A 14,757-nucleotide genomic window follows, 5' to 3' on the forward strand; every position below is an offset into this window, starting at 1 on the left:
GGTCATTTTTCAAATCATATAACAGTCATGTTTGAGGAATTGCTGTGTTTCTGTTATTTTGCACCTTTTTGAAGATGACTGAAAAAACTCATACACTTGCTGTCAGGAAAAAAGTATGACACTTCTGAAAGGCATGTTTTTCAGAGACCGCAGACCTAAAGTTGCTGTAAAGGTTTATTTATTTATTTATTTTTTACCTGACAGAAATCACTGAAGTTGGTGACTTTTCTGTGACAGCCCTAGGCTTTGTGAACAGCAAAAAAAAAAAATCTGAGCTGAGCCTTCACACCCCAAAAAATAACACTGCATTTTAAATGTAAATTCTTAACCATTCTATTTACATAAAATGTATTGTAAATTTTTTTGCTTTTATGTAAAAAAGGGTTATGATTAAAAAACAGTCAGAAAAACTGAGTGACTGTCATTTGTGTAATTGGATTGGCTGACATATCTTTAGAGGGCGGGGTTTTGAAAGAGTAGCCATGTGTTTAAAGTGATGTGGTAGTGGTCTAATTCAGTGGCTAAATCTGGTGGAAGTTGGCTTTAGATGGCTAACAAAACCAGTTAGCTATATGGCTAACAAAACCACCATTGCGTTGTGACGTGATCAGTCATAGATCTATATTCTCAAGCATTAGCTTATCAGTTTCTGAGATCAGATATTTTATTAAAGGCAGACAAATATTCTTTAAGTCCCATAAAAGCATTGTATTTGTCAGAGCAGACAAAAAAAAAAAAAAAAAAAACCTGGAAACCATCGTAAATGAGCTGAAAATATAGATGACATTCATGTTCGCTGCGTGAGGATGTATTTGTGCCAGAACAGAAATCATTTTCTCCTAATGTATGTACATAGTAAATAACCCAGCACCGGTTTGTTTTGATTCATGAGTCAATCAATGTAGCTGCAATTGGCTGTGGTTGCAGATGGTTGACAAGGTTCCACGTTGTCTCCCTCAGTTCAGTGTTTCTTTATTTATTTATGCCAGAAAGAGGGGGGAGAAAGTGATAAATAGAGAGACCGAGAAGGGATCTGGAGTGAAATAGACTGTATATTTCTTATCAAAGCAGTGATCCACTCGGATGAGAGTATCAATGTTGAACTCCTTCTCTTTGTTCCATGCCACATGTGTGCGTACAAGCGTGTCTGGAGAGCATTTGATCGAGGGTGGATCCGTGTTTGGCGCCGCACTCCCAATGCTCCTGAGTAGGGGAGGGGGAAGCTGTCGCGAGGAGTGTTTGATGTTCGGAGTTACGAGCTTGTGTCTGCGTTAGAATGTGTTTTAGGCATTTTTGTATATTGTACGCTTTTGTGTCGGACGTTCACCTGTGCGTTCAGCTGTGCACGTTTTCCGTAAGCCAATGTATGTGCGCTCACAATGTAGGTTTGTGTAATACAGAGATCTTGACCCCTGGGGACCAGCTTGTTCATTATTCTTCCTAAAAGAAGCATTAAAATTTCATCACTGCAACGCAATCTCCGCTTCTGCACACAGACCAAAGCGTAGCTGGGATGCGGAAGGGGGTTGGGAAAGGAGAGGCTGAGCATCTCTCTCTCTCTCTCTCTCTCTCTCTCTCTCTCTCTCTCTCTCTTACTCCGGGATTGGTTGGAAACGTGGAGGGCGGCACACACCCTCAGATTGTGATGGAAGTGATCGAATGGCCCTTTTCCTGTGCGGAGTGAGCTGTCTGTTCTCAGAGTCTGCTGCACATAGGCGGGGGCTCTAAAAGAGGGGTCAATGAGGACCAAGCGGATTTTCCACCACATTTAGACATTATGGCACTTGTTGTAGTACTACCTGGCTCTCCATGTGGGCCTTGCCCACCTCCTGCAGGAAGGGATGCTGTAGACATGCTGGGGGATGGGAAGGTAAGATAGGCGGCTGGTGTTTCTACATGAAACTCTACCTGTTGGTTTCTGCATGAGAGGTGAAAGCTAGGGCTGGCAATAATGAATATTCACTGTAAAAATAATTGAAAAATATTTTAGAATTATTGAATTAAATTGAAGCAATATTGCAATTATTTTAATGCACTTTTAATACACTCAAAAAATGGTAAGCCTTTTTTTAAGTTTACGAAATTTAATTAATAGTAAAATTCCATCAAATTGAATTGAATAATCCTTACATAATTTAATTGAATAAATTGAACAAACCTTAATCAATTATTCAATTAAATGATGTAAGGATTATTCAAATCAATTTGAATTTAAATTCAAAAATAATTTAAAAACCTTAAAAAAGGCTAACATTTTTTTGAGAGTATCTTTTCCTATGACATTTTCTATAAGACTTGTGTCTTTAAACTAGTTTTGTGAGCCTTTGTCAATGCTTGAGTGCTTGAGAGTGGCAAAGTCGCAATGAAGTGAAGGTAGCGACAGATCTTTTTTTTCTCCATATTGTGATGTACATCTGAGTGTATAAAAATGTAGAGCAGAAACTTGGTTTTGTCCATTGGTTATTGATTGGATGGACGCAGATCTCAATGCGAGCTTGTAAGAATGGGGCGGGGTTTAAGCTGGCAAAAAGATTGGAGAAGTCCGGCATACGTCACCAAAGAGAAATCTGTTGTTTCACCAGAATATTGAGCAACACTTTAATTGAAATGTTGTTTTTTCTATGCCATTTTAAAGGAAATACATAAAAAACCCAGATTCTTTTAGCTAAATCACCCATCCCCAGTCACGGCAGATTTATGATGCAGTGTTTTGTTTTTTATGTGTTTTGTAATATTGATAAATGAGGATATTAGACGGAAGTGTAGTCTGAATGACTTTATCTCCAGCTCTTCATGAACACATGTTCCACACAACATAAGGTGTGCATTGTGCGTTGTACTGTACATGTTGTGCCACTTTGCCTCCTTAGAGGACCTTCTGAGAAAGTCAGAAAGCACAGCTGCCTGGCATCTGCCACTCCCTGCACATATGCTGCTTTGTTTCTAATGTCTTACCTAGACGTTCTTTTATCTCTGTCTTTCTTCTTCCCTCACTTTATTGTGGCGGCAGTAAGCAGCTGATGAATATCTTTCAGGTCAGTAATGCTTTGTGGTATGTTGGAACGTGTGGTCGAGCGGGCGATGATTGCAAGGTAATTCACCTGCGTGGGACACTGGATCTGCACCGTTCCATGATGGATCACCTCTGAGGATGGGGGGATAGATAGAGCGAGAGAGCGAGAGAGAGAGTGGGGAAAGGAGGGGTCCTGCTGGTAGCAGTATATCACAGTCAGGATAATAGAATTCTGCCGAGTTGACAGATCCACGCTCACCTAATATCCTACCTGCAGCCTGCACAGATCAGGACTTTAGCCCAGATCACATGAGAACAATATAATCCGCATGGCGACAACACTTTGCCTTTTATGGGTCAATAGCTCTGCCATGGATTGAATCTGAGGTTGAGGATGATTAATAGTCAGTAACAGGTCTAATGAATACAAACTCCACCCCCATGACTGCTGTTGCTCCAGCGGCTGCCTTCATATTCATTTAATGTACTTATGACTTCCATCTTGATAATGGCTAATCTGTCTAATCTACTCAGTTTCACAGATTACCCAGTTTCCCGTTTGATTAAACGAAACTGAAGTCTTTAATGTGTGCCGCGAAGCTTTCAAGCTGTCCGCACGACTTGAGACACTTCAAGCGGTTTTCTTTTGCCGTTGAGTGTGTAAAGTGTGGGATTGAATTTGTTTACTGTAGATTGATTTTTCGAACGCATTGAAGATTCTCAGTGCAGTTCACTCATGGTACTTTTTCAGGTAATCATCACCACAGGGCTGTTACAATGTACGGCATCCAGTTTTGATTGTGTTACATATGCAATTTTCCCTCCCATTACCTTCCCAGGTATTTTGCGGTTTAGCAAGTGGCATCGCCTCGCCTACCCGTCTAATGAGTAAAATAAGAATATGGCTTCCGCAATCTGCACCCATAACATGCCTGCCTTCAGTTCGCTGTTTATCTGTCATTTTGATGCGTTCATGTGATTTGGTAAGGCTCACACTGTTCAATAAATACCCATGACCAGGAAAGAACGATGGGGGGTTGATGGGAAGAATGTGTGTGTGTGTGTGTGTGTGTGTGTGAGCTCTCTGGTCACAGGCTGTTGCGCAGTGTATATATACCCCTGGGGCAAAGGATGTGTGTAGAAATGAGATTTGGACCCCATTATTGGACAGAAGAAGTTGTTTTATTAAGGAGACCATGGAAACGAAGAGCATCTTAAATGCACCAAAAATTGAGCCGAGTGCACAGGGAGGCTGTATATCACGCTGGCAATTACACCTCAGTACTACGCCGTGTAATAAAAGTGATTTTATGCAGACAGAGTGCATGAATAAGAGATGCTTATGGTGAAGAGGATATAAGGATGAAAATCACCACTGTTCCGTCTCACCTCTGACCTCACTGTCTGGACGGCTCGACAATCTATTCAAGTGGTGCTGGTTTTTGTAGCAAACCTCTTGCAGAACCGACCCACATTTGTGCCGGCCCATTGGCAAGATATTTATAGGCTATACAACATAAACTGGAAAAAGGCTGGAGCTGCTGTGAAACGCCCAACACCCTTTTCGATTGGAAAATAGGCAATAAAGAACACGAGAATCCCTGCATGGGATATAATCATTGCCCGCTCTACATGTTAACACTTTACGCTTAAAACTGAGATTTCATGTTATGATTTGTTCCCTGTTTATGAGGTTCTACCATCTTGCCATAATGGGATTTTACTGTAATCCTTCCGTAATCTCGCTAGATTACTCTGCTCTCCAGATTATCTGCTCAGGAACTGAATGGGAAAGGCAGTTCTGTGGTTTGGTATTAGTGTAATCTTAGTATAATTGGCTTCTAATTCGAAATCCATTGAAACGAATGAGTGAATAAAGGTGTTTTATGTCTAGCTGAGATTGCTCTGCCTTGAATAATGAGGCGGGGACTGTTGCTCAGAATATTTCTTGCTTCTGTTCTCTGAATGAGAAAGGGAGTGCCAGAATGGTGAAGAGAACAAAGAAACGAGTGCTGGCTTCATGTTTTCACACAAGAAAATGCCGAAAAAGAAGGTAGAACAGTGCTCATAGTATTTCTAAAATGTGATATAGTATGGGCAACCTTCATAAATGACATGTTAGCCTTTTTTGTTTTTAACAAGCACAATATACAGTAGGGCTTTCCACAACACATATAGATCCAAAGCAACTTGAATGTACAATGATTGTAACAAAAGTGTTCAACAAGGTTTGTAACCAAACCTTGTAAGCAAGTTTTACAAACCTTTTTGTGGCCAATTTATACAACTTTATAAAACGTGCACCCTTTCATCAATATGATGATAAAATAATACATTTAAACATAAGAATTTCCTCTTCAACTCTTAAAAAGGCAATAATTCCATGTTTTTTGGCACTACCATGATGGTAATACCATGATATACTGGACCAACTGTAATTAAGTATTACATTCAATCCCAAAATTCCATGATGTATAAATATGGTAATGGTACAATACCATGGTATTACCTTCCGATACCATTTAGAAAAGGTAGAGATATTCAGATATAATAAGAGCAGTACATAAGACTGAGAGGGATGCTTGGGTACCTGCATCGCTTCCACCTACCTGCCTCAACCTCTGTTACCGTGACAACAGGAAAACCAGGGTCATTCCGACGGCACCACACCAATCAACCCTGTCAGGGAATGACAAAATGTGTAGACTGCGTTCAGGACTCCAATGAACTGTATCAAGGGAGGGGTGTTTTCACACTATGAATGATATGAACAGAACTGTTACTATGTAACTGCGTAAGCTGGCACTGACCAGTTTGTTTCCCGTAGTGGCCGCATAGTGATGAATGGACGACTGTTTGTTCTATAATCCCTTTTGTATTGACCCTGCATGTTCCATCTCTCTCAAATTGTCTATTTCTGTTTGTTCTTGTATTCTTTTGAGCATGGAGTAGGATGGTCATGCAGGTATATGGGCTAAAGTTTGAAGACACTCCACTGTTTGCCTGAGGGCTCAGGGCTCGGTAAACAGAATTGTAAATTCAGCTGAGGCTTGAGCCTGCTTGGAAACTTTTGTAGTAAATGGGCACAGTTGGGACTCAAATTGAGACTGTTATGACAGTGTTGTCCAATTAAACTGCCCCACAAAATATATTCAGTGGTACAGACATCTAAATTTAGCTTTTACCTGTGTAGGCACTATAATGTTGTATACATGCGCATATAAATCGGTCATATAGCCTCGGGGCCGACATATTTTGTGCAATTTAAAGCAATAATTTACCTGACAATTATTCTTTTACCTGAAATTTTGTTATGGTTTCTCTTAAACGTTATGTTGTTCCAAACCCGTATGACTGACTTTCTAAAGGAGATGTTTGAGGAGATTAATGGGACACAGTGATGTTTTAGTATTATCTATATGCTATTATAGCTTTTATTAATATTTTGAAGTATCGTTTATTTATTTTTTCAGTTTTTATTTTAGTTTAAGCAACGTTGTTATGTGCATTTGTCATTTTTATTAGTTTTTGTTTTAAATATTACTATTTAGGTTGAATTTATTTGTATTTTTAATTTTAGTTCCATTTTATTTATTTTTATTTACTTCCAGTTAATAATTTTAGTGCTTCAATTTAAACTTATTTCAGTTATATGCCAAAGCAACATTTCTAATTTGTATTTAGTTTAAGTAAAATAATACTGTAACACTTTACAATAAGCTCTCATTAGTTAACGCTAGTTAATGCATTATCTGACATTAACTAACAATTAGCAATACATTTGTGACATAATTTATTCATCTTTTTAGCTGCTTTTCCACTGTTGGGCCAAACAGTTCTATGAATGGTAAGGAATAGTTCCAGTTATATTTGGAGCTTGGTACGGCACGATTACAAACCATTTTCGGCCTACAATTCTCAGTGCGGTTGGCTAACCGTGGATGCGTGAGGTGACGTCCCCACTCAGGATTTGTAACTTGTCTGTTGCCTGGCCTCCAGTTTCGATTTAGTTGCGAAGCTATTTTATTAATAAAAGTCGTGGGGCAACATATATGTTTCTGTGCTCCTGAATGTTTCTGTGTAAGTAGCGCGATCTCAGAGTGATGGATGTATGTGTGTGTGTGCTTCAATGAACAGCGCATTAATATAGAACAGTGATTAAACTGACTTGGAACTACCTGTATATTAAATGGTTTTATTGCACACCTTCCAGTATTCAGACAGACCATGGTAAAAATAATATCTACAACAACAAACAGCTTTTAACTACTTAAACCTTCGGGGGGGGGGGGGGGGGGGGGGGGGGGGGTATTACTTGTATTACTTCATATACACTTGCTTGTCATTTTAAAGCTTAGAAGATTGGCTTTATAGGGAATATAAGGAAAATTACTAACTTTGAAATATTGGAAATGTACAACTGAAATATTGGAGGTGCTCCATTTTCGTAACGTGAAACAATGACTCTACTTGAAAATGTAATCTGTAAAAGCATCATACATAACAGATAGTCTTTCTTCATATATTGTTAAAAAAAGGTCTCAACTAAAAGCATTTTGTTTTAGTTAGAGACCACAATATACCAAGTTTTTGTATGAAAAATTGTCGCCAGCGCACATGTAAACAGTATACACACTTAAAGGTTTGGCGCCGCATTTTGGTTTATAACTTTGTGAAAAATTACTTAACCATAGTGGATCGCATATCTTTATTTAGATCAGGTGGTCTTGATCCAAATGAGTCCATACACGACATAACACGATACGTAGATTGTGAGAAAATCCCCACGTGAAAACATTATATGCTGCTTGGCCAAAGCTATTAGCTAAAGCTAATCTATTTTCTTCAAATTTTCAATTAAATGAGACCATGAACTTAATGCCACCTTATGGTAAGTTATAAGCCCTTACTTTTAAGTTCAGGGTGTAATAAGGTTAATTTTAATAGCGTAAATGCTGAAATGAACATTAACGAATAAGTGCTAATAAGTATTTTTCATTGTTAGGTCATGTTAACTAATGTAGTTCACCAATGCTAACAAATATCATGTTATTGTATTTTATTTTATTTTATTTCAGCTTTATTTCAATTAAATAAAATGTTTTAGTTTTAGTTAATAATAATAAACTTGATGGGACCTGGGCTGTGAAGTAAAAAAAAAAACGGACAAAAAGCACTAATGTACTTTGAAAGTGGTCCATACAACTTGAAATCATACAAAGTCTTACGAAAAGTTCTGAAGTCATACGATAGGTTTAACAAACAGGCAGAGAGCTGTGAGACGAGTTCATGCCACATCAATATTTTTATAATATTAATTTTGTGAAAGCATCAGCCAGAGCACTTTCAATCAATACTCAAGTCATGTGAAAGGACTAAACAAATGAATGAATCTATCTGAGCATGCTGCGTTTGTTCTCAGTAATGCTGAGGCAAGCAGTTGGCCAGTCTGACACGTTTATGTCGTATGGGGGTTTCAATAGCCCGTCCAGTTTTATTTAAAGCATGTTGCTTGGCATGTATTTAGAGTGATGTTACAGCTCCTCCCGTTTATCTCTGAAATGTGCCTCGTTCACGGTCGCTCTCTCTGCAGATTTCCCTCTATAAACCGGGAACGGGGAATAAATCACTCTCGGGAAAGCAGTGAAATCAATTTATTGCTTGCGGAATAAGGCTCATCTTTTGTTTTTTTGCGAGTGCAGGGAGGACGGGTACGAAAGCTCGACTAGTAATTACACGTTTATTATGTTTTAATCATGCGTCTGTCTGGGGTTTCATTGCTGTCGGTTGATCCCTGATGGACACATGCCAGGTTGGGCGGATTATGTGTGTGTATATGTGATTGTGTTTGTAAAGCTAGAGTGCAGTCTTATCACGGTCTTTACCACTCCAGCACATCTGCAGTGCATGCTGTGGCCAAGCGTTTAATTGCTAGTCAATTTTGAAACTAATTCAAGAGAAATAAGCATTTGTATAATACTTGATTTTCATTATTGTTGTTATTATTTTTGATTAACCACTTAAAAGAAGTACTGAATAAGGATACAATACAAAGCTTTTTTAATATGAGATGCCTGATGTATTATAGGATGCCCTCAGATGGCTGTTTTTACTACCACTGACCTCTGATCTGTTATGAGACACTACAGGGGCATTTCTGTGCCGTGATCATATATCCCAAAGGAAATCAGTGGAAGTCCACCATAGACATTTTTATACATTTTTATACATAGACAAATTAAAGTGGCGACACAGAGGCAAAGGCAATTAATCATATTGTATTGAATATACTCTAGCTCACTGACTGTCAATGAATGCTCAGTCAATAACAAATGTCAGGAAAAGAGCAGAGGAAAAGAGTTCAGCTCTTCAATAATCAGTTAGTCTAGATATCACACTGACTTCACAATAAAAATAGAAGTGCTACTAATATCCTGTGCTCATTGCACCCCATTCATGAAACTCAAACAGAACAAATTTAGGAATGATTTACACAGAAATTCATACTGTTTTTGTTTCATGAAGACTTTTTAGTATTTTTTTTCCACAGGTCCGTACGTCTGTCCATCCATCCATCCATCCATTTTAAGGATGAATAATGGTATTGAATCAAACCTGCACCTGCCTGACCTATTTAAATTAGCACATTGTTATTCAGATAGCAAATGTGATTTCTTTCCACCCTCTTGGTCTAATAACAGGCTTCCGTTCTCAAGTGTAGCGGATGTATATTAGAGACAGGGAGATAGGCCTAGTAGACATATTCCTGCTTCATTTGCTTTATATTTTCGCCGCTTTTTCTAATCATTGGAACACAAAATCTTATGGTCTAAATTCTGTAATTATTGTGCTTGGCTTCTCATTTAATGCTTCCAGCAACAGATAGGAAGCCAATTTATCCATTACAAGGGCACATATTATATTTTAGATGTATGTACCCAACATGGAAATGCTTTTTCTGAATTTGACAGTCAGCGGTGAAATGCGCATATAATATGTTTTGCTCTCGTAATAATTGCAATTGTTCTTCACCTCAAAACAACAACAATTTACCTGCCAAGCAGAGTGGAGTATTTCCATTATCATGAGTGCTTTGATCTATTCATTTTGACAGCTTGGTTGTGGGTTTTTATCTCTGATATCAAATATGTATTTGAAAAATGACTTACTGCCCTTACTGACAGAGGTATTCAAGTAAATGCTGTAAAATCCACAGCCAAATCAAGTGTAATTGTCAGAAACCATGGACATATGCAGAGTAAAGTGTGTCAGTCCTTTGCAGGAATGTTTCTTTTTGTGTTATTCAGTGGAACATAAGGGAAATTAAGAGTAATGAATAATGCAGGAGATGGTAGCACTCAGTTGAGCCTTCGAATGATGCTGTGTGTTTAGTGTCAAAGCAGATGCACCATGTAGATTTATGTGCATTTGTTGATTCAATCAAGCTATTGTTTTGAAAATCCTGAGAGACCCTGGGCCTATTTTTTTTTCCAAATAATTGTTCTCTGACAAATAACAATAGCAAAATAATACTATCCCACTATAGATTCCTCATGATTGTTCTTTCCATCTGTGTTCAGGGCAGTCAGAGCTGACAAAAATGACTTCTTAATTACCTTTTTGTATTCAAATTTTGACAAAAACGACTGCTGCATGTTACGCTTTTGAAGAAAGGAAAACAAGTCGACAACAACTGAAAAGCATTGGGGAAGTAAATCAGTTCAATTCTGATGAACTAGTTACAAAATTTGAACACACACACACGCACACACAAACACAAACACACAACTTGGCAAGAATCAGATGCAAAAATTGTCTAGACAAAAAAAAAAAAAAACACTTTTGGCCTAGGGAGGTTGGTTTTACACAAATAGCAAAGTGAATGCATTCTGAGGTTAAAGAATTATTATTAATGAAACCCAAAACCTAGTATATCTCAATCCTAAAGATGAAAATTGGGAATCACGGGCCAAAGTGTCTATCCGTGTCATTTTACTTTATAGTGGTTTCCATGAACTTCTAACATCTTGCAAGTCAAACACCCTTTGACAGGCCAATGTTTTGAAGTGTGCCAAAAGGGCAGACAAGGCCAGCCATCGATCCTGTGGTAATTGCTCAGAGCTTGGTCTCTTCCCAGAATGCTTCTTACAACCTCAGCATGACTCAATCCTTCCTTTCTTAAGCTGTTTTCTGGAGAAGAAGGGTGAAAACAATCATGTGCCAAAGAACAAACGTGTGTTTATTCATATATGGAGAAGAACACTAGTAGCAAAACTCGCTTTGATATGCAGATACACTGCCTCCCTACACTCGTTGCATGAAACAGCTCAAGGGATATTGACTTTCTAGTGAGTGTTAGCTATTTCGGTGAAGAGACTTCACATTTGGAATGCTGGGATTGCAAAAGATGCTCTATAGAAGAGGGTGACATTATCATCATCCTTTTTGACATTTAAGTGCTACTCATTTTCTTATTAAGGTCAATGACATGACCCATTTTCAGTTCTTGCACACAATGACTTGAATAAATCTCTTTTATGATACATGTTTTTAAATACAAACCCAGCAACCAACACATGGAAATGCAGCAAAATAAAACAAAACAAACCTAAACAAAACTTTAAAAAGTAAAACAAATCAAAAACAAAAAAAGTCAAACAAAACAAAATAAAATGTAAAACAAAAAAGCAAAACACAAAACATAAAAGCAAAACAAAAAGCAAAACAAAATTCAAAACAAAAAGCAACTCCCAAAAAACGTTTATGAATTTTTCATTCATAGTATTTGTAAAAATACTATTTGCCTTAAAAAAAAAAAATAATAATGATTCAAGTAATGTTTGTGTATTCAAGTTGGAAGGAAATTATTATTACTTTTTGCTTGGTGATTACATCACATGGTATTTTTAAACATTTGAACATTTGTTGAAAAATGGTATGAATCATGATACTAATAATAAAATGCAAATGTGGTTTTAAAATAGATTTTTAAAAGATTCATTCTTTATCTTTGACACTCACATGTGTCACTGACCCGTTCATCACTGTGCCATTTCTAATGGTATGAAACAATGTGGCAAATCTGTCTGTACTGGTTTACTCTTCTTTTTTTTTTACTGTTTACTATATTACTTGAACTGTTTATTTTATTGTATTGTCATGTATTTGTTTTGTATCGATCACCTGAGTGCATCTTTTCCCTTAGTTGTATGTATTTTGTATTTTTGGGAGTCACTATCATTATGGTATGTGTGTAGAACTGCTGGGTTGAAAACATTAAATAATGATAATGGTGACTTATATATATCAAGTATTGAAAACTACCAACAGAACAAACCGTAGGCTATGTGTGACCCACTGAAAATTGATCTACACCACGCATCAGCAGGTCGTGATGCACTTAGTGCTGGTAGTGGGTCACATGAATGCTTTGTCGGGTTATTTGTGTTGACTAGTGTTTGGCCTCGCATTCAGCTCATAACTAACTAAAACATGCTGAGAAAGGATTATTGCAAGAGGTAAATCGGCTTGCATGGGATTTCAGCTTTTTGCAAAATGTACAGATTGATAAAATGAATTCATATTGCTTATGTCAATTGATTACTTTGTTTTATATTATGCCTTCTGGATATCTGGAGTCTGATAAGATGTGTTTGTTTTACAGATTTGAGGACCAAGGATGCAGCCCTGAGGTGGACTACCAGAGCACACACACTGGGATCTACTGGCTGGAAATTACAAACTTCTGAATGGATGTTTTCACGTGCGGAGAGGATGCTGGTCTTTTCATCCTGCTGACGTGGTCTCTGTGAATTGGGGTGTATCTCCGTTCCTCTTCATTTTCCATCTCCAGTTCTTCCAGAAAGGCCCACCTCAGCCTGAGAGAAGATGTGACCCAGGCAAAGGAATAATCTGGCTGCCTGTAGCCCCCTCCCTTTCTTCCACACGTTTGGCTCGTAGCTCTTTTCTCTCTGTCTTTCTCTCTCTCGCTCGGTCTCTCTTGGAGATATTACCGCTCTCACCGGGGATGGATGTACCGCCTGAAACTAGCAAGCATGTAAAGAAGTCCACAAGTCAAAAGCTGGAGGATCAGAAAAAGGTAAGACGCGTGGTTCATTCCTACCACTTCCGCATGGCTGAAAGTTCAAGACCATCAGCAGTGCAGAATGGATGAGATTCTCCACGCCAGTTTTCTTGCTGTGCTCAAAGCGGCTGTTGGTGGTTTTTGTATATCCTGTTGTTTATTTAGAAGCAGATTTTCAGGTAGTTCTACGGGGGTGTAGGATGACCTGAAAACAGGAAGGAACACAATTATAACACAATTGTGATCAGCTTTGCTCATGAATATTAATTATGTTCTGTGGGCCAAGAAGTCCTACCTAATTTGACTAAAATTGCAGATTTATGTACCTTAAAAAAAGTTGGTTTAAAGTAAAAGTATTATTTACCAGACAAGGAACAGTGTATAAAAATGGATATATAATAACTAGTTTTATTATATAACATAATATATTAATATTATGTTTATTTTATATACTACTACTACTACTACTATTGTATTATATATGCATAATTTGTCATTTTTTATTTAGAAAAAAGGTTGTTAGGGGAATTTCATAATATTATTAAGTATTAATTATATTAAATATGAATAATTAATTACATATTTTGTCTTACCGTATTATTATTTTTATTATTATATTGTAATTACACACACACACACACACACACACACACATATGGCTTTTTATTTAGAAAAACAATTAACATAAGCATGATGGAGAGATTTTATGTAATATTATTAATAATGTATTGATCAAATATTAATACATTATTCAATTATTATAATTATTATTATTTCTTTGATCATGTATTATTTTTCTTCTTTTATTAGTTAATTTCTGTGGGACTTTGGCATTTTTTATTTAGAAAAAAGTTGACAATCAACTTAAGCATTGGAAAGGGGATAAATGTTTGGTGGAAAGTACTATAAGAATTTGATATAGAATTTACTGGTGTTTGCACTGGTTAGCAGAACTGAAACACTTCATTGAGATTTGGAGAAGCACTGGGAAGTTGTTTAGTGCCTCAGGTCTGCTCTACATTCTACATATAGGACACTGTCCTTCTGTCGCTCACACTGCAGGTGAGAGTGGAGCTCCTGCTCTAAAGTGTGATTAGTTTTTAACACTTCGCCTTTGGACATGAGAGAAGTGTGTGCGCTGTTTGAACTGGATGGAGTCCCGCTGACCTGATTCTGGCTAATGAGGTACCTATGATAAGCCATCTTCTGCCTGAGAGTCACTAACCTGCAGAAGACACCCAGTAATCTATCAGGCCTGACACCTGCAGCTTCATTAGGAGCTGATGAAGTTAGGAACCAGACTTTATTGGGGTTTTGTTTCTGTGTTAGACCCAACATCTACTGGGAGGTCCCATATTAGCTCTTTAATGATACAAGCGGCAGAGCAGGGGCAAAGAAAGATGGATGCATATGTGTGTTGCAGGTGCAAGCTTCTGCTTACCTTTTGGAAAACTGTTTATTTATATCACAATTACAGTCAGTTTTATTCAACTTATTTCAAATGCAGTTTCAAAGACTTTACTGTGGAAGTTCTTGGAATTGTTTATTGTGGCAGATTATGAAATTGGACAGCCCATTCTCGTTAAGAAAACATCACTTAGATTTGACGTTGAGATTTACTGTACAGATTACATACATTTGTGTGTTGTTTTGTGTAAAT

The 14,757-nt window shown here is 37.5% G+C and overlaps 1 protein-coding gene across 1 annotated transcript in view; it reads left to right on the forward strand.

Annotated features, from left to right (window-relative positions):
- rassf8b (Ras association domain family member 8b) overlaps positions 1-14,757 on the forward strand; it is a 234,288-nt gene that overhangs the window by 210,033 nt on the left and 9,498 nt on the right. The gene's annotated exons all lie outside the window — the stretch shown is intronic.

The sequence above is a fragment of the Rhinichthys klamathensis genome, unplaced genomic scaffold (assembly GCF_029890125.1).
Source record: "Rhinichthys klamathensis goyatoka isolate OS25496 unplaced genomic scaffold, OSU_Roscu_1.1 h1tg000485l_1, whole genome shotgun sequence".
Lineage (NCBI taxonomy): Eukaryota > Metazoa > Chordata > Actinopteri > Cypriniformes > Leuciscidae > Rhinichthys > Rhinichthys klamathensis.